We start from the raw sequence: 18,410 nt of genomic DNA on the forward strand, positions 1-18,410 counted from the left end.
AATGTTAAAAATATTATGTATCAAATGTGAAAAAATTTAAGTAATTATGAAATGTTAAATCATTTCATATTTCTTTCATATGATGATCATCATTCATCTTATCCTTATCCAAAACTAAAGAAAAAAAAAAGTAAATTCTATCCATAAACTTAAATTTAATTGACAGATTATTCTTACAATTATTTAGCTTAATACAGGCTTAATCAAAGTTCTAATGGCCTTTTCAGTGGATCCATTTTGTGAGTATTTTTCCCAGGTGACCCTTTATCAAGTTGTTATTACATATATGATATTATGCTTTTTTTAACTCAGCAATTTATCATTTTATATTTTCATATAACTTGAGAACGTCTGTAGAAGCTTTTACTTAGGAATTACAATGCATGTTACAAACAGTGCAACATATTATAGTCTCTTCCCTTTTCTTATTGTTGAAGAAACTGTGGCTCAGAAAGAATAAGTGACTTTGTAGGTATTAGTAGAATTACAATGACCAGATCTTAGTAAGCTCCATAAATAAGTTAAAAGATATTACTGATCTTTGTGTCATTTCATACAATTTCTTAGAAATTTACTAGGTTTCTTATAGTATTAACAACAGGAAGATTAAAAAAAAATAAGATGAGATAAACACTGGGAGTAAATGACCATATTCCAAATACTTGTCTCTGATGCCCATACACTAAACAATTTAATGCTTAGCAATTATATCATTAGAGTTTTTGAAGAGCTTTGAAAATGAAGTTAATTGGTATGTGTGATTGTCATTCCATGTTAGACAACTTAAAGTTTAGAAATGTGTTAAGTATTGCTATAACTGCTCCCTTTGTCTTCATCAACATATCATTTGTCTGTTTTGAATGTTCTGATGATGTTTAAAGCTGTATGAGTATTTTGAAGCAACTTTTTATAATCATTAACATGTGATTTTGTTATTACCATCACTGGTTTAATAAATATATAGTCCACCTGCTTTGTAGAAAGCTATTTCAAGTGCATGCTAAGCAAATTATATTCTTGAGTAAGGAGTCTAGAACAATGTGTTCACTCTAGTGACCTGGCTGTCAGCTCTTCATTTCAAGGTATATGTCTATTTGTTAAGTCCTTTACTTACATTCTCTTATTTTTCCCTATTTTTCCATTTTTTATAGGATGCCAAAGCTGATGGTTTTATATATTGACCTGAATTCTGAATTGAATTGGCTCCACATTGCAGAAGAAGCCAGTAAGTAGTTGTAGATCCTTAAGTTTAGGGTCTAGACCAGCACTCTATAATAGAAATATATTGTAAGACATATATATAATTTAAAATTTCCTGGTAGCCATAGTCATGGTCCTTTAGATACTGGTGTTCTAGAATTATCCTGTGATTTAAATTATCATTAATATATTCCATAAGATTCACACATTATTCTAGTACTTTTATTTTTTTAATTAATTTCTTTTAATTGGAGGCTAATTACTTTAAAATATTGTAGTGGTTTTTGCCATACACTGACATGAATCAGCCATTGGTGATCATGTGTTACGCATCCTGAACTCCCCTCCCACCTCCCTCCCCATCTCATCCCTTAGGGTCATTCCAGTACACCACCCTCAGTACCCTGTCTCATGCATCGAACCTAAACTTGTGATCTATTTCACAGATGATAATATACATGTTTCAATGCTATTCTCTCAAATCATCCCACCCTCAACTTCTCCAACAGAGTCCAAAAGACTGTTCGTTACATCTGTGTCTCTTTTGCTGTCTCGCATATAGGGTCATCGAACCATCTTTCTAAATTCCATATATATGTGTAAATAAACTGCATTGCTGTTTTTCTTTCTGACTTAGTTTATTCTGTATAATAGGCTCCAGTTTAATCCTCCTCATTAGAACTGATTCAAATGTATTCTTTTTAATAGCTGAGTAATATTCCATTGTGTATATGTACCACTGCTTTCTTATCCATTCGTCTGCCAATGGACATCTAGGTTGCTTCCATATCATAGCTATTGTAAACAGTGAGGTGGTGAACACTGTGGTACACGTGCTTCTTTCAATTCTGATTCCCTTGATGTGTAAGCTCAGCAGTGGGATTGTTGTGTCCTATAGCAGTTCTATTTAAGGAATCTCCACACTGTTCCCCATAGTGGCTGTACTAGTTTGCATTCCCACCAACAGTGTAAGAGTGTTCCCTTTTCTCCACACCCTCTCCAGCATTTATTGTTTGTAGAGATTTTGATAGCAGCCATTCTGACTGGCGTGAGATGGTACTTCATGGTGCTTTTGACTTGCATTTCTCGGATAATGAGTGATGTTGAGCATCTTTCCATGTGTTTGCTGGCCATCTGTATATTTTCTTTGGAGAAATGTCTGTTTAGTTTTTTGGCCCATTTTTTGATTGGGTCGTTTATTTTTCTGGCATTGAGCTGCAAGAGCTGCTTGTATATTTTTGAGATTGATTCTTTGTCAGTGGCTTCATTTGCTATTATTTTCTCCCATTCTGAAGGCTGTCTTTTCACCTTGCTTATAGTTTCCTTGTGCAAAAGCTTTTAAGTTTAATTAGGTCCCATTTGTTTATTTTTGCTTTTGTTTCCATTACTCTGGGAGGTGGGTCATAGAGGATCCTGCTGTGATTTACGTCAGAGAGTGTTTTGCCTATGCTTTCCTCTAGGAGTTTTATAGGTCCTGGTCTTACATTTAGATCTTTAATCCATTTTGAGTTTATTTTTGTGTATGGTGTTAGAAAGTGTTCTAGTTTCATTCTTTTACAAGTGGTTGACCAGTTTTCCTAGCCCCACTTAATAAAGACATTGTCTTTAATCCATTGTATATTCTTGCCTCCTTTGTCAAAGATAAGGTGTCCATAGGTGCGTGGATTTATCTCTTGGCTTTCTATTTTGTTTCATTGACTATATTTCTATCTTTGTGCTAGTACCATACTGTCTTGATGACTGTAGCTTTGTAGTATAGCCTGAAGTCAGGCAGGTTGATTCCTTCAGTTTCATTCTTCTTTCTCAAGATTGCTTTGGCTATTCAAGGTTTTCTGTATTTCCATACAAATTGTGAAACTGTTTGTTCCGGTTCTCTGAAAAATACTGTTGTTAGCTTGATAGGGATTGCACTGAATCTATAGATTGCTTTGGGCAGTATACTCATTTCCACTATATTGATTCTTCTGATCCATAAACATGGTATATTTCTCCATCTATTAGTGTCCTCTTTGATTTCTTTCACCAGTGTTTTATAGTTTTCTACATATAGGTCTTTTGTTTCCTTAGGTCGATATATTCCTAAGTATTTTATTCTTTTCATTGCAATGGTGAATGTAATTGTTTCCTTAATTTCTCTTTCTGTTTTATTATTATTAGTGATAGGAATGCAGGGGATTTCTATGTGTTAATTTTATATCCTGAAACTTTACTATATTGATTAGCGCTAGTAATTTTCTGGTGGAGACTTTAGGGTTTTCAGATCCAACCAGTCCATCCTAAAGGAGATCAGCCCTGGCTGTTCTTTGGAAGGAATGATGTTAAAGCTGAAACTCCAATATTTTGGCCACCTCCAATGAGTTGACTCATTGGAAAAGACTCTGATGCTGGGAGGGATTGGGGGCAGGAGGAAAAGGGGATGACAGACGATTAGATGGCTGGATGGCATCACTGACTCTATGGACATGAGTTTGAGTGAACTCTGGGAGATGGTGATGGACAGGGAGGCCTGGCATGCTGCAATTCATGGGGTCGCAAAGAGTCGGACATGACTGAGCGACTGAACTGAACTGAACCGAAGTAGAGGATCATGTCATCTGCAAATAGTGAGTTCTACTTCTTCTTTTCCAGTATGGATTATTTTATTTCTTTTTCTTCTCTGATTGCTGTGGCCAAAACTCCAAAACTGTGTTGAATAGTAGTGGTGAGAGTGGGCACCCTTGTCTTGTTCCTGACTTTAGGGGAAATGCTTTCAATTTTTCACCATTGAGGTTAATGTTTGCTGTGGGTTTATCATCCATGGTATGTATCATGTTGAGGTATGTTCCTTCTCTGCCTGCTTTCTGGAGGATGTTTATCATAAATGGATGTTGAATTTTGTCAAAGGCTTTCTCTGCATATATTGTGATAATCATATGGCTTTTATTTTTCAATTTGTTAATGTGGTGCATCACATTGATTGATTTGCAAATATTGAAGAATCCTTGCATCCCTGGGATAAAACCCACTTGGTCATGATGTATCAACCTTTTAATATGTTGTTGGGTTTTGTTTGCTAGAATTTTGTTAAGGATTTTTGCATCTATGTGCGTCAGTGACATTGGCCTGTGGTTGTCTTTTTCTGTGGCATCTTTGTCTAGTTTTGGTTTTAGGCTGATGGTGGCCTCATAGAATGAGTTTGAAAGTTTACCTTCCTCTGCAATTTTCTGAAAGAGTTTGAGTACAATAGGTATTAGCGATTCTCTAAATTTTTGTAGAATTCAGCTGTGTAGCCATCTGGTCCTGAGATTTTTGTTGTTGTTGAATGATTTCTGATTATTGTTTCGATTTCCATGCTTGTGATGGGTCTGTTAAGATTTTTTATTTCTTCCTGGTTCAGCCTTGGAAAGTTGTACTCTTCTAATAATTTGTCCATTTCTTCCAAGTTGTTCATTTTATTGACATATAATTGCTGAAAATAGTCTCTTATGATCCTTTGTATTTCTGTGCTGTGTTGTGATTTCTCAATTTTCATTTCTTTTTATTTTTTTATTTGAATTTTATCCCTTTGTTTCTTGATGAGTCTGGCTAATGGTTTGTCAATTTTATTTATCTTCTCAAATAACCAGCTTTTAGCTTTGTTTATTTTTGCTATAGTCACATTTGTTTCTTTTTCATTTATTTCTGCACTATTTTTTTATGTTTTTTTTTTCCTTCTACTAACCCTGGGGTCTTCATTTTTTTCTTTTGGCAGTTGCTTTAGGTGTAGAGTTACGTTATTTATTTGATTTTTCTTTTGTTTCTTGAGATAATCTTGAATTGCTATGAACCTTCCCCTTAGCACTGCTTTTACAAATCCCATAGGTTTTGGGTTGTTGTGTTTTCATTTTCTTTCGTTTCTAAGCAAATTTTGATTTCTTTTTTGATTTCTTCCATGGTTTGTTGGTTATTCAGAAGCATGTTGCTTAGCCTCCATATGTTTGTATTTTAATAGCTATTTTTCCTGTAGTTGACATCTAATCTTACCACATTGTTGTCAGAAAAGATACTTGAAATGATTTCCATTTCTTTTTAATTTACCAAGGCTAGATTTATGGCCTACGATATGATCTATCCTGGAGAAGGTTCCATGTGCACTTGAGAAAAAGGTGAAATTAATTGCTTTGGTGTGAAATGTCCTATAGGTATCAATTAGGTCTAACTGGTCCTTTGTATCATTTAAAGTTTGTGTTTCCTTGCTAATTTTATATTTAGTTGATCTATTCATAGGTATGAGTAGGGTATTAAAGTCTCCCACTCTTATTGTATTACTCTTATTTTCCTTTTTCATACTTGTTAGCATTTGCCTTACATATTGTGGTGCTATGTTGTGTGCATATATATTTATAATTGTTATATCTTCTTCTTGGATTGATCCTTTGATCATGATGTAGTATCCTTCTTTGTCTCTTTTCATGGTCTTTATTTCAAAGTCTATTTTTTCTGATATGATTATTACTTCTCCTGCTTTCTTTTGGTCTCCATTTGCATGAAATATCTTTTCCAGCCCTTCACTTTTAGTCTATATGTGTTCTTTGTTTTGAGGTGGGTCTCTTGTAGACAGCATATATAGGGCATCTTGTTTTTATATCCACTCAGCCAGCCTTTGTCTTTTAGTTAAGGCATCCAATCCATTTACATTTAAGGTAATTACTGATAAGTATGGTCCCCTTGCCATTTACTTTGTAGTTGGGTTCAAGTTTATAAACCTTCTGTATTTCCTGTCTGGAGAAGATCCTTTAGCATTTGTTATAGAGCTGGTTTGGTGGTCCTGAATTCTCTCAGCCTTTGTCTGTAAAGATGTTGATTTCTCCTTCATATTTGAATGAAATCCTTGCTATGTACAGTAATCTGGGTTGTGTTTTTTTTTTTTTTCTTTCTTCCCATTAAGTATGCCCTGCCATTCCCTTTCTGGCCTGAAGAGTTTCTATTGAAAGGTCAGCTCTTATCCTTATGGTAATCCCCTTGTGTGTTATTTGCTGTTTCCCCCTTGCTGCTTTTGATGTTGGTTCTTTGTGTTTGATCTTCTTTAATTTGATTAATATGTCCCTTGGAGTGTTTCGCCTTGGGTTTATTCTGTTTGGGACTCTCTGGATTTCTAGGACTTTGGTGGCTATCTCCTTCCCATTTTAGGGAAGTTTTCAACTATTAACTCCAGAAGTATTTTCTCATGGTCTTTCTTTTTGTCTTCTTCTGGGATTGCTATGATTCGAATGTTGGGGCATTTAACATTGTCCCAGAGGTCTCAGAGTTTGTTCTCATTTCTTTTAATTCTATTTTCCTCTCTGCCTCATTTATTTCCACCAGTCTATCTTCCACCTCACTTATCTTATCTTTTGCCTCAGTTATTATACTGTTGGTTCCCTCCAGAGTGCTTTTGATCACATTTACTGCATTATTCATTATTATTATTATTATTATTAATTGACTCCTTTTTACTTCTTGTAGGTGCTTTGTTAAACTTTTCTTGCATGTTCTCTATCCTTATCTCCAGACTATTATCTGTAACTCCATTTTGTTTTCAAGAATTTAGATCATTTTTATTATCATTATTCTAAATTCTTTTCAGGTAGACTCCCTATCTTCTCCTCTTTTGTTTGGTTTGGTGGGTATTTATCATGTTCCTTTACCTGCTGAGTATTTCTCTGCCTTTTCATCTCTTTTAGATTGCTGTCTTTGAGGTGGCCTTTCTGTATGCTGGAAATTTGTGGTTCCTCTTATTTGTGGAGGTTCCTCCCTGTGGGTGGTGTGGGACAAGTGGCTTGTCAAGGTTTCCTGGTTAGGGAAGCTTATGTCGGTGTTCTAGTCCATGCAGCTGAATGTCTTCTCTCTGGAGTGGAATGAAGTGTCCAGTAGTGAGTTTTGAGGTGTCTGTGGGTTTGGTGTGACTATTGGCCGCCTGCATTTTAATGCTCAGTGTTATATTCCTGTGTTGTTGGTGAATTAGCTTGGTATGTCTTGCTCTGAAACTTGTTGACTCTTCGGTGGTGTTTGGTTTCAGCACAGATTTGGAGGCTTTTGGGTGAGTTCTTGTTGATTAATGTTCCCTGGAGTCAGGAGATTACTAGAGTTCTCAAGTTTTTATTTAAGCCTCCTGCCTCTGGTTTTCAGTCTTATTCTTACAGTAGGCTCAAGACTTCTACATCCATACAGCACAGATGGTAAAACATCCAGGTTAATGGAGAAAAGGTTATCCACAGTGAGGGACACTCAAAGAGGTTTACAGAGTTAACTGGAGAAGAGAAGAGGGAGCAGTGAGATAGAGGTAACCAGGAGGAAAGGAGGGGTAATCAAAAGGGGCAAGAGCAAGCTAGCCAGTAATCAATTCCCTATGCACTTTCCACAATTTGGAACACTCAGAGAGGTTCATGGAGTTACATGGAGAAAAGAGGGAGGAATGAGATAGATGCGACCAGGAGGAGAATAGAGGGAGTCAAAAGGAGAGAGACAAATCTAGCCAGTAATCAGTTGTCTAAGTGTTCTCCACAGCTCAGAACACCCAGAGATTAACACAGTTAGGTAGAGAAGAGAAGGGTAAAGGATATGATATATCTGACCTAGGGGAAAAAAAGGAGAGTCAAAAGGGGAGAGAGCAATCAAGCCAGTAATCACACTCCTAAGTCAAAACGGGTACTGAAGATTGGATTCTTAAAGGTACAAAATTGATAACAAATACCAGAAAGGAATGATTAAAAATCTAGAGTAGAGGTTAGACTCTCCAGGTTTGTGTGATACTGGATGCTTGGGGCCGGTGCAATGAGACGACCCAGAGGGATGGTATGGGGAGGGAGGAGGGAGGGGGGTTCAAGATGGGGAACACGTGTATACTGGTGGTGGATTCATGTTGATGTATGGCAAAACCAATACAATATTGTAAAGTAATTAACCTCCAATTAAAATAAATAAATGTATATTTTAAAAAAATACAGTATTAAAAAAAACAAAACACAATCACAAAAAAATTAAAAAAAAACATATATATGAAATTTGCTTTAAAAATAAGGTCTTTTTTGCAAGGTAATAGTAGGTTATAAAATTGAAAATTAAAGGAGTAATAAAGAACCTAAAAATAAAAACTAAATAAAAATTTTAAAATGATAATAGTAAAATATATCTTGGAATTTCTCTGGAGCTTTTGAGGACAGTGTGGGTCTGTTTAGTTTCAGATAGTTCCTTGTTCCAGCTTATACTTCTCAAGGTCTATAGGCCCTTTCCAATGTAGTCAATACTAACTATAGGGTTTTAATCTGTTGTATCTGTCACTTCCAAAGTGGTTCCCTCTTCTTTATTTTGGCTTCCTCTGTTTGCAAGTCTCTTCAGTGTCTAATTTCTGACCTGACACAAGGGGGTGAATGTGGCCACTTATTTAGGCTCGCTTGTTCAGTTGTGCTGTGCAGAGGGAGGAACACTTCAAACAAATATAACTGGTGTGTGTGGGGAGTGCTCACAGTGTCTGGGCCACAGTGGGTTCCTTCTGCTCACAGCGTGTGTGCTTTCTTGTTCTACACAGCTCAGGGTTCCAGGTTGTTCTGCAGGGGAACTCTCCAAAGCAAGCCCTAGGTTGCATGAACTTCTCAAGTCTAAGCTGCTCAGGTTCAGGTTCTTGGGTACTCCACAAAGGCACAGACTCAGTTATTTCTGTGTTTTGTGTCCTTTTCAGGTCTGAGCAGCTCAGGTGACCAGATGCTTGACAAGCACACTCTCCCAGGTGTACGGTGTGTCTTATCACCTCCCTGGTCCTGGCTGCTCAGTTTCCTGGGCGCACAGTGAGAGCACCATCTCAGGTGTGCCGTGTGCCTCCTCTGGGGATTTGATCTCTGACTGTGACCCTCCTGGAGGATGTCAACCATCCAGGATTGCAAGAAGACTTGGTTAGCAACTGGGAGCCTGCTCACAGTTTGCTAGAGGATGACTTCTCTCGACATGCCATCGAGATTACCCCTCGCCTTCCAGCTCTGGCTGCCACCCGCCTGCCTCTCTGCCTCTGGCGGGGGTAGGGGCCAGTGTGCAGCTGGCTAACTCTCCTCTTGTATTCGCTCAGTCCTTTGTTCTGTGAGCAGGCATGGCAGTGCCTTAGGTTAGAGCTTTTTACAGGAAAGCTCTCTCTCTCTCTCTCTCTCTCTCTCTTTTTTCCTCTCTCTGAATAACCCATGGTTTGAGTTGCTATCTCACATTACCTCCTTCAGATTGTCCTCAGGGTATTCAGGCCCAATGCTTCATAGGCATGAAACCCACGCTTCCCTGTTCAGTCCCTGCTCGTTCCTGGTGGACATGAGCGTCTGGGCTACTTCTACGCTTGGAGTGGCATTAGGCACATATTCTGTTTTTTGGTGTTTTTTTTTTTTTCCACTCCCAGATATGTTGCCCTCTGACATTCCAAAACTACCCACAGACCTGCCAGTGAGAGGGTTTCCTGGGGTTTGGAAACTTCTCCTCCACAACTCCCTCCCCAGGATGGGTCTCCATCCCTAACTCTTTTGTCTCTCTTGTTATCTTTTATATTTTGTCCTACCTCCTTTTGAAGACAATAGGCTGCATTTTGGGTGCCTGGTGTCCTCTACCAGAATTTAGAAGTTGTATTGTGGAATTTGGTCAGCATTCAATTGATCTTGTGATGAATATATGGGGGAGAAAGTGATCTTCCAATCCTATTCCTCTGCCATCTTAGGACCACCTCCTTTCTATTACTTTTAAATTAGGACACTACTCCAGATCATTTTGCCTTACCTTCCTTCATTTTATTTGCAAAATATTGAAAATACTGCTTACTTTCCTTAAGAAGAAGAATCATAATACTCATATAGTTTTTATTGTCTTTCTCTCCTTAACTTACTACATTATAGTACTTACTATTTTATAATGTTCTTTAAGTGATACATTGTCTTTCTGATAGCCTTATTTCTGTAATTAAAAAATAAATACATAAAATCATTAGCCAGTTTTGGAGGAGGTGAGTCAATAAACATTTAAATTGTAATTTTTCCTCTGTTGAATTTTTTGCAGCTTAATAAATTCACATATATGAGTTTAATTCCATCAAACAAAGGTTTACAGTAAATCATGCAAAGGATCAAAAAGAAATATAATGACTCCTTACTCTGGTCAATATATGATTTAACATCTGGTTAATATCCTAGTTAAAATCCTAGTATCCTAGTATCCCAGATTTAATATCTGGTTAATATATTAGAACATATTTGATAAATTAGATTAAAGATTCTCTAACATTTGAAGAAATTTAGTATATTTTAGAACTTATGGACAAAAACCACTGCCATTAAAATAGAAGAAAACCTCTGTAGGCTGAAGTTTTCCATTTAAGCTATTATATCAGTGCTGTAAAATTAAGAGGTTAGGGGGATAGCAGTATAGAACTAGATGTTGAAAGAAGACGTATATATAACTTTCTGAAGGTTATAATTTTTATTGTTTAGTCATACTCTTCTTATTTCATCTTTTTTAAAATCACATTTCAGAAGAGATACAATGAAATCTGAAAAAGTCCAGGGAAGATAAATAAATCAAATCAAAGGGATATAAAAATAGATTTTATGAAGAAAAGTTAAAGAATTTAGTGTAGTTTAGTGGTGGAGGTGTAATTATTATTATAATGTAGAACTTTAAAAATTATACAGAAAGACTGTTGAACAATTGACAAGAAAATTGTAAGGAACTGTGTTTAAATGAAAACTAGAGCACTTGATTTATCCATAACTTGGAATATATGATCAGAACTAGCTATTGAGCAAGGTAATATACTTTATTTGGATATCTTAAACCCTCTCTTGCATAATAAATAGTCAAGCCTGATGTAAGAAGTAAAAACAAATTTTTCTCTTAAGTATCTTTCCAAATATATTATTGCATAGTTTTTAGTGTGGACTTTAAAACCTGTGTCTAAACAGTACTTATCTGCACATTACATATGGCTTAGGAAGAAAGCATAACTTTTCCACATCTATACAGTGATGTTAAGGAGTGGTTTATGTAACAGTGACAGGGATATGGAGAGAAAGCTAGTTAGTTTCAAAGTGGAAAAGAGTTAAGCTACTCAAAGGCCCAGATCACTTGCCATTAGGAATGATTCATTAAATGATTTGAAGAATAAACAGTCATATGAATCACATTTCTCAAATTTCATGTACATTAATCAAAATCTCTCTGGACTGGAAACTTCTGGTTCCATTCCTAAGAATATAAGGTGGCTTCTGCCATCTAGTGAACACCGTCAGATTTCTTACAAGTATTTCTTAAATATTCTTGGTTTTGGAAAACAGAAATCAAATCATTATTAGAACATGGTAAGTAAGTTATTTGCAGTACTGTATTTGTTTATATTGATCAGAATTATGTTTTTCCTTTTAAATAAGAGTTTCTGCTTATTTTGGTCACTCCACAGGGGCAGAACAAGTTCCCCACCCTCCACCTTTGAATTCAGTCCTGATGTAGGTGGCACCAGTAGTAAAGAACCCGCCTGCCAATGCAGGAGACATATGAGAAGAGGATTTGAACCCAGGGTCTGGAAGATCCCCTGGAGGAGGGTATGGAAACCCACTCCAATATTTTCACCTGGATAATCCCATGGACAGAGGGGCCTGGCAGGCTGCAGTCCATAGGGTCACAAAGAGTCAGGCATGACTGAAGTGACTTAGCATTCAAAGACTGATAGCACTATATAAATACAACCCAGAAGAATATGTAAAGGTCTTTTTTATCTGCATAATGAGATTTTCTGGGGTGATAAAGACAAGCACCCTAAATTGATCAAAAAAAATAGCTTGACAGAGAAGGGAAAGGAGACTGGTTTGGCTTTTCTGATGGTCAGTAGCTGAGGTTGGGGTGAAGAAAGGAAAGAGGGAGAGCAAGGTTTGCAAGCTGTCAGCAGATAAATGTAAACGCAGTCAGACTCTTTATCCTCTTCTCAAAGTATATCTTGCCCTATTTGGCTCTATTTAAATATGTTTAAAAAAAAAGACTACATATTTAATGGCAAACACTATTAGACAAGGTCTTTGCAAATATTCCCTAAGTGTATTATTACTCATGTGATGCACACAAAGACACAGATAGTGATGACCACTTGCCCCATTTTATCCTCCAACTTTGAATTGCTTCCCTTCCTTTTTATGCCATCAATATGGTTAAGTGACAATATGTAGCTAAAAACATATAAACTTATTCTTCCTATGCTAGACATATGTATGTTCTAATACTAGTGTTTAGAAATCATTTGCAGTTGAAAAGATCTCTCTTGGGGTGGTTATTAAAGGAAACTCAAAATTCTAAGTCACATTCAACCAGAGTGAGGTCCCATCTAATTAGAGATTTATAAATGGGTAAATAACCAACTAAGGAAGAAGAAATATAATAGAACTCACTGTGCTAAGCTTTATTCATAACCTAAATAGTATAATCATTACTCATTTTCTCTAACAAGGTATGCTTGCCTATAAGGCAAATGCTTTGGTATTATTTAGGGATATTAATGTCTATACCCTCTTAATCATTCAAAAAGTACAAAAAGGAAAAAGAAATATTTGTAAGCTAAAATATAAAGCAGGGTATATCCTCAGTTTCCATATATTCACAATTGAGGAGAGTGAAATGCAAATGTAAAAATCATCATATACTCACTTTACTTCACTAACAATAAGATGCATAGCACTGAGTTTCCGTTGCAAGAAAACCACCAAATCTAACCAAGTCAAGTTTTTCAGTATATTTTATCTGCTGCTAGCTCTGGTTAAGGTTCTGAATTCCTCTTTATTTGTTATGTAAATTAATTCCCTCAAAGTGGTCTATTCTGCTCTAAAGATATTAATGCTGATTCTGTGATACCAAAATTATGCAACTGCAGAGAAGAAAATATTTTGATTCAAGTTTATAATGTCTCCCAGTATATGAATACTTAATACATTGAAATTTTTGGTTTTTATAATTGATTGATTAAGAATTAATCATTCAAATTATAAAAATATCATATTAAAATAATATTTATTTCATAGAAATGATACTTAAGCTTTTCTTAAGGAATTGACCTATTTTAGACAAAAGTTTCTAAAGTAATAATTTATTAGTGAGAATATATAAGTTATGAATATGTAAGTTATAAACTTATAAGAATGTCATACATCTTTTAAGAACACATTAATTGCTAGGAACATGGTATGTTTTTAATAAACAGTAAGAAATACCCCCCATTTTTATTGTCATTGATGTTTTGTTTTATTGCAATTCAGTTTTTGAATAAACCATACCTACAACCCGTGATATATTGAATAGTCTAGTCTAATTTTTAATATGGTAATTCTCTTTGCCTTTCAGAAAAAGCCTGAGAACCTTTACAACATTTTCTTTTAATTTCCACTGCAGGATTATTACCTAATTGCTGAATTTCTCAATTTTAATAGGCATTCAGTGTTCAAATAAGCCCTTTGTCAACTGCAGCACAGCTACACTTACTATCAAAAACAAAAGTTTATGAATATTGCACTTTAATATACCTAAAATTAGAGAACTTTGAAACTTTGAAGGGTTTGATTATGATAGATGTTGAAATACTGATATGCAGAGAAAGAACATTCACTGAATTTTATTTAAATAGAATAAAAACAAAAATCTTGAAGTCTGAAAAGGTGTGTCCTTACATGAATCATCGGATACTTTAGTTTTAGTAACAGAAAGTCAAACTAGATCAAGCCAAGAATAGTGAAAATATTGTACATCAAATGTTTGACCTAATGGCGTAGAATGCATAAGGAAAAGCTTGCTAAGTAAAAAATACTATTTGTTATTGATGCAGCAAAGTTATCTCTATTTAAATTTCCAGAACTAGGTAATATACAAGTGAATGTTCTTATGTGGTGAGTCAATGAACTAGGAACAGGATTTGAGGGCACAATATATATTATACATTTGCACATATCCTTTTAGATGTGTTGTTCTTCAGTCACTAAGTTATATCTGGCTATTTGTGACACCATGAAATGCAGCACACCAGGTCTCCTTGTCCTTCACTATCTCCCAGCGCTTTCTCAAACTCATGTCCATTGAGTCGGTGATGACATCCAACCTCTGTTGTCCCCTTATCTTTCTGCCTTCAATCTTTCCCAGCATCATGGTTTTTTCCAATGAGTCAGCTATCTGCATTAAGTGGACAAACTTATTGGAGCTTCAGCATAAGTCCTTTCAATGGATGTTCAGTGTTGATAACCTTTAAGACTGACTGGTTTGGTCTACTTGCTTTCCAGGGACTCTCAAAGAATTTTCTCCAGCACCACAATTCGAAAGTATCTCTTATTAAGCACTCTGCCTTCTTTATGATCCAGCTCTCCCATTGGTACATGACTACTGGAAGAACAATACTTTTGACTATATGAACCTTTGTCAGCAATGTGATGTCTCTGCTTTTTAGTAGACTGTCTAGTTTTGTCATAGCTTTTCTTCCAAGGAGCAAGCGCAGTTTAATTACATGTCTGCAGTCACCATCTGCATTGATTTTGGAGCCCAAGAAAATAAAATTTGTTACTGTTTCCCCATCTCTTTCACTGTTTTCCCCCAATCTGTTTCATTTTTTCCCCATCTCTTTGCCATAAAGTGATGGGACCAGCTGCTATGATCTTACTTTTTTGAATGTTGAGTTTTAAGCCAGCTGTTTCAGTCTCCTTTTTAACCCTCATCAAGAGGCTGTTTATTAGTTAGTTCAGGCACTCAGTCGTGTCCAACTCTTTGCGACCCCATGAACTGCAGAATGCCAGGCCTCCCTGTCCATCACCAACACCCAGAGTTCACTCAAACTCACTTCCATCTAGTCGACGTTGCCATCCAGCCATCTCATCCTCTGTCGTCCCCTTCTTCTCCTGCCCCCAACCCCTCCCAGACTTCTCTTTCTGCCATTAGAGTGGTATCATCTGCGTATCTGACGTTGTTGATATTTCCCCCAGCAATCTTGATTCCAGCTTGTGATTCATGCAGCCCAGCATTTCGTATATGTAGTCTGCATAGAAGCTAAATAAGCAAGGTAAAAATATATAGCCTTGACATACTCCTTTCTCAATTTTGAACCAGTTGGTCGTTCCATGTTCAGTTACAGCTGTTGCTTCTTGACCTGCATACAGGTTTCTCACGAGGCAGGTAAGGTGATCTGGTTTTCCCATCTCTTGAAGAATTTTCCAGTTTTATTGTGATCTACACAGTCAAAGGCTTTCATATAGTCAGTGAAACAGAAGTAGATGTTTTTATTTTTCTGGAATTCTCTTGTTTTTTCTATAATCCAACGGATGTTGGAAATTTGATCTCTGGTTAATTTGTCTTTTCTTTTCTTTTTTTTTTTTTTACTTTATTTTACATTACAATACTGTATTGGTTTTGCCATACATTGACAGGAATCCACCACGGGTGTATACTAGCTCCCAATCCTGAATCCCCCTCCCACCTCCCACAACATATCATCTCTCTGGATCATCCCCATACACCAGCCCCAAGCATCCTGTATCCTGTATTGAACATAGACTGGCACTTCGTTTCTTACATGATAGTATACGTGTTCCAATGCCATTCTCCCAAATCATCCCACCCTCTCCCTCTCCCTCTGAGTCCAAAAGTCCGTTCTATACATCTGTGTCTCTTTTGCTGTCTTTCATACAGGGTCATCATTACCATCTTTCTAAATTCCGTATATATGTGTCAGTGTACTGTATTGGTGTTTTTCTTTCTGGCTTACTTCACTCTGTATAATCGGCTCCAGTTTCATCCATCTCATTAGAACTGATTCAAATGTATTCTTTTTAATGGCTGAGTAATACTCCGTTGTGTATATGTACCACAGCTTTCTTATCCATTCATCTGCTGATGAACATCTAGGTTGTTTCCATGTCCTGGCTATTATAAACAGTGCTGCAATGAATATTGGGGTACATGTGTCTCTTTCAATTCTGATTTCCTCGGTATGTATGCCCAGCAGTGGGATTGCTGGGTCATAAGGCAGCTCTATTCGCAATTTTTTAAGGAATCTCCACACCGTTTTCCATAGTGGCTGTACTAGATTGCATTCCCACCAACAGTGTAAGAGGGTTCCCTTTTCTCCACATCCTCTCCAGCATTTATTGCTTGTAGACTTTTGGATCACAGCCATTCTGACTGGTGTGAAATGGTACCTCATTGTGGTCTTGATTTGCATTTCTCTGATAATGAGTGATGTTGAGCATCTTTTCATGTGTTTTCAGCCATCCGTATGTCTTCTTTGGAGAAATGCCTATTTAGTTCTTTGGCCCATTTTTTGATTGGGTCGTTTATTTTTCTGGAGTTGAGCTGCATAAGTTGCTCGTATATTTTTGAGATTGGTTGTTTGTCAGTTGCTTCATTTGCTATTGTTTTCTCCCATTCAGAAGGCTGTCTTTTCACTTTACTTATAATTTCCTTTGTTGTACAGAAGCTTTTAATTTTAATTAGATCCCATTGGTTTATTTTTGCTTTTATTTCCAGAATTCTGGGAGGTGGATCATAGGGGATCCTGCTGTGATTTATATCGGAGAGTGTTTTGCCTATGTTCTCCTCTAGGAGTTTTACAGTTTCTTGTCTTACGTTTAGCTCTTTAATCCATTTTGAGTTTATTTTTGTGTGTGGTGTTAGAAAGTGATCTAGTTCCATTCTTTTACAAGTGGTTGACCAGTTTTCCCAGCACCACTTGTTAAAGAGATTGTCTTTACTCCATTGTATATTCTTGCCTCCTTTGTTGAAGATAAGGTGTCCGTAAGTGTGTGGATTTATCTCTTGGCTTTCTATTTTGTTCCATTGATATATATTTCTGTCTCTGTGCCAGTACCATACTATCTTAATAACTGTGGCTTTGTAGTAGAGCCTGAGGTCAGGCAGGTTGATTCCTCCAGTTGCATTCTTCTTTCTCAAGATTGCTTTGGCTATTCGAGGATTTTGTATCTCCATACCAATCTTGAAATTATTTGTTCAAGTTCTGTGAAAAATACCGCTGGTAGCTTGATAGGGATTGCATTGAATCTGTAGATTGCTTTGGGTAGTATACTCATTTTCACTATATTGAATCTTCTGATCCATGAACATGGTATATTTCTCCATCTATTAGTGTCCTCTTTGATTTCTTTCATCAGTGTTTTATAGTTTTCAATATATAGGTCTTTAGTTTCTTTAGGTAGATATATCCCTAAGTATTTTATTCTTTTTGTTGCATTGGTGAATGGAACTGTTTCCTTAATTTCTTTTTCTACTTTCTCATTATTAGTGTATAGGAATGCAAGGGATTTCTGAGTGTTGATTTTATATCCTGCAACTTTACTATATTCATTGATTAGCTCTAGTAATTTTCTGCTGGAGTCTTTAGGGTATTCTATGTAGAGGATCATGTCATCTGCAGTGAGAGTTTTACTTCTTCTTTTCCAATTTGGATTCCTTTTCTTTCTTTTCCTGCTCTGATTTCTTTTTCTACTATGTTGAATAATAGCGGTGAAAGTGTGCACCCTTGTCTTGTTCCTGACTTTAGGGGAAATGCTTTCAATTTTTCACCATTGAGGATAATGTTTGCTGTGGGTTTGTCATATATAGCTTTTATTATGTTGAGGTATGTTCCTTCTAGTCCTGCTTTCTGGAGAGTTTTTATCATAAATCGTTGTTGAATTTTGTCAAAGGCCTTCTCTGCATCTATTGAGATAATCATATGGCTTTTACTTTTCAATTTGTTAGTGTGGTGAATTACATTGATTGGTTTGCAGATATTGAAGAATCCTTGCATCCCTGGGATAAAGCACACTTGGTCATCGTGTATGATCTTCTTAATGTGTTGTTGGATTCTGATTGCTCGAATTTTGTTAAGGATTTTTGCATCTATGTTCATCAGTGATATTGGCCTGTAGTTTTCTTTCCTTTTTTTTTTTTTGTGGCATCTTTGTCGCATTTTGGTATTAGGGTGATGGTGGCCTCATAGAATGAGTTTGGAAGTTTACCTTCCTCTGCAATTTTCTGGAAGAGTTTCAGTAGGATAGGTGTTAGCTCTTCTCAAAATTTTTGGTAGAATTCAGCTGTGAAACTGTCTGGACCTGGGCTTTTGTTTGCTGGAAGATTTGTGATTACAGTTTCAATTTCCATGTTTGTGATGGGTCTATTAAGATTTTGTATTTCTTCCTGGTTAAGTTTTGGAAAGTTGTACTTTTCTAAGAATTTGTTCA

The 18,410-nt window shown here is 36.3% G+C and overlaps 1 pseudogene; it reads left to right on the forward strand.

Annotated features, from left to right (window-relative positions):
• LOC114111627 (ubiquitin-conjugating enzyme E2 D4-like) overlaps positions 1-18,410 on the forward strand; it is an 87,684-nt pseudogene that overhangs the window by 6,586 nt on the left and 62,688 nt on the right.

Source organism: Ovis aries, chromosome X (genome assembly GCF_016772045.2).
Source record: "Ovis aries strain OAR_USU_Benz2616 breed Rambouillet chromosome X, ARS-UI_Ramb_v3.0, whole genome shotgun sequence".
In the NCBI taxonomy this organism is placed as follows: domain Eukaryota; kingdom Metazoa; phylum Chordata; class Mammalia; order Artiodactyla; family Bovidae; genus Ovis; species Ovis aries.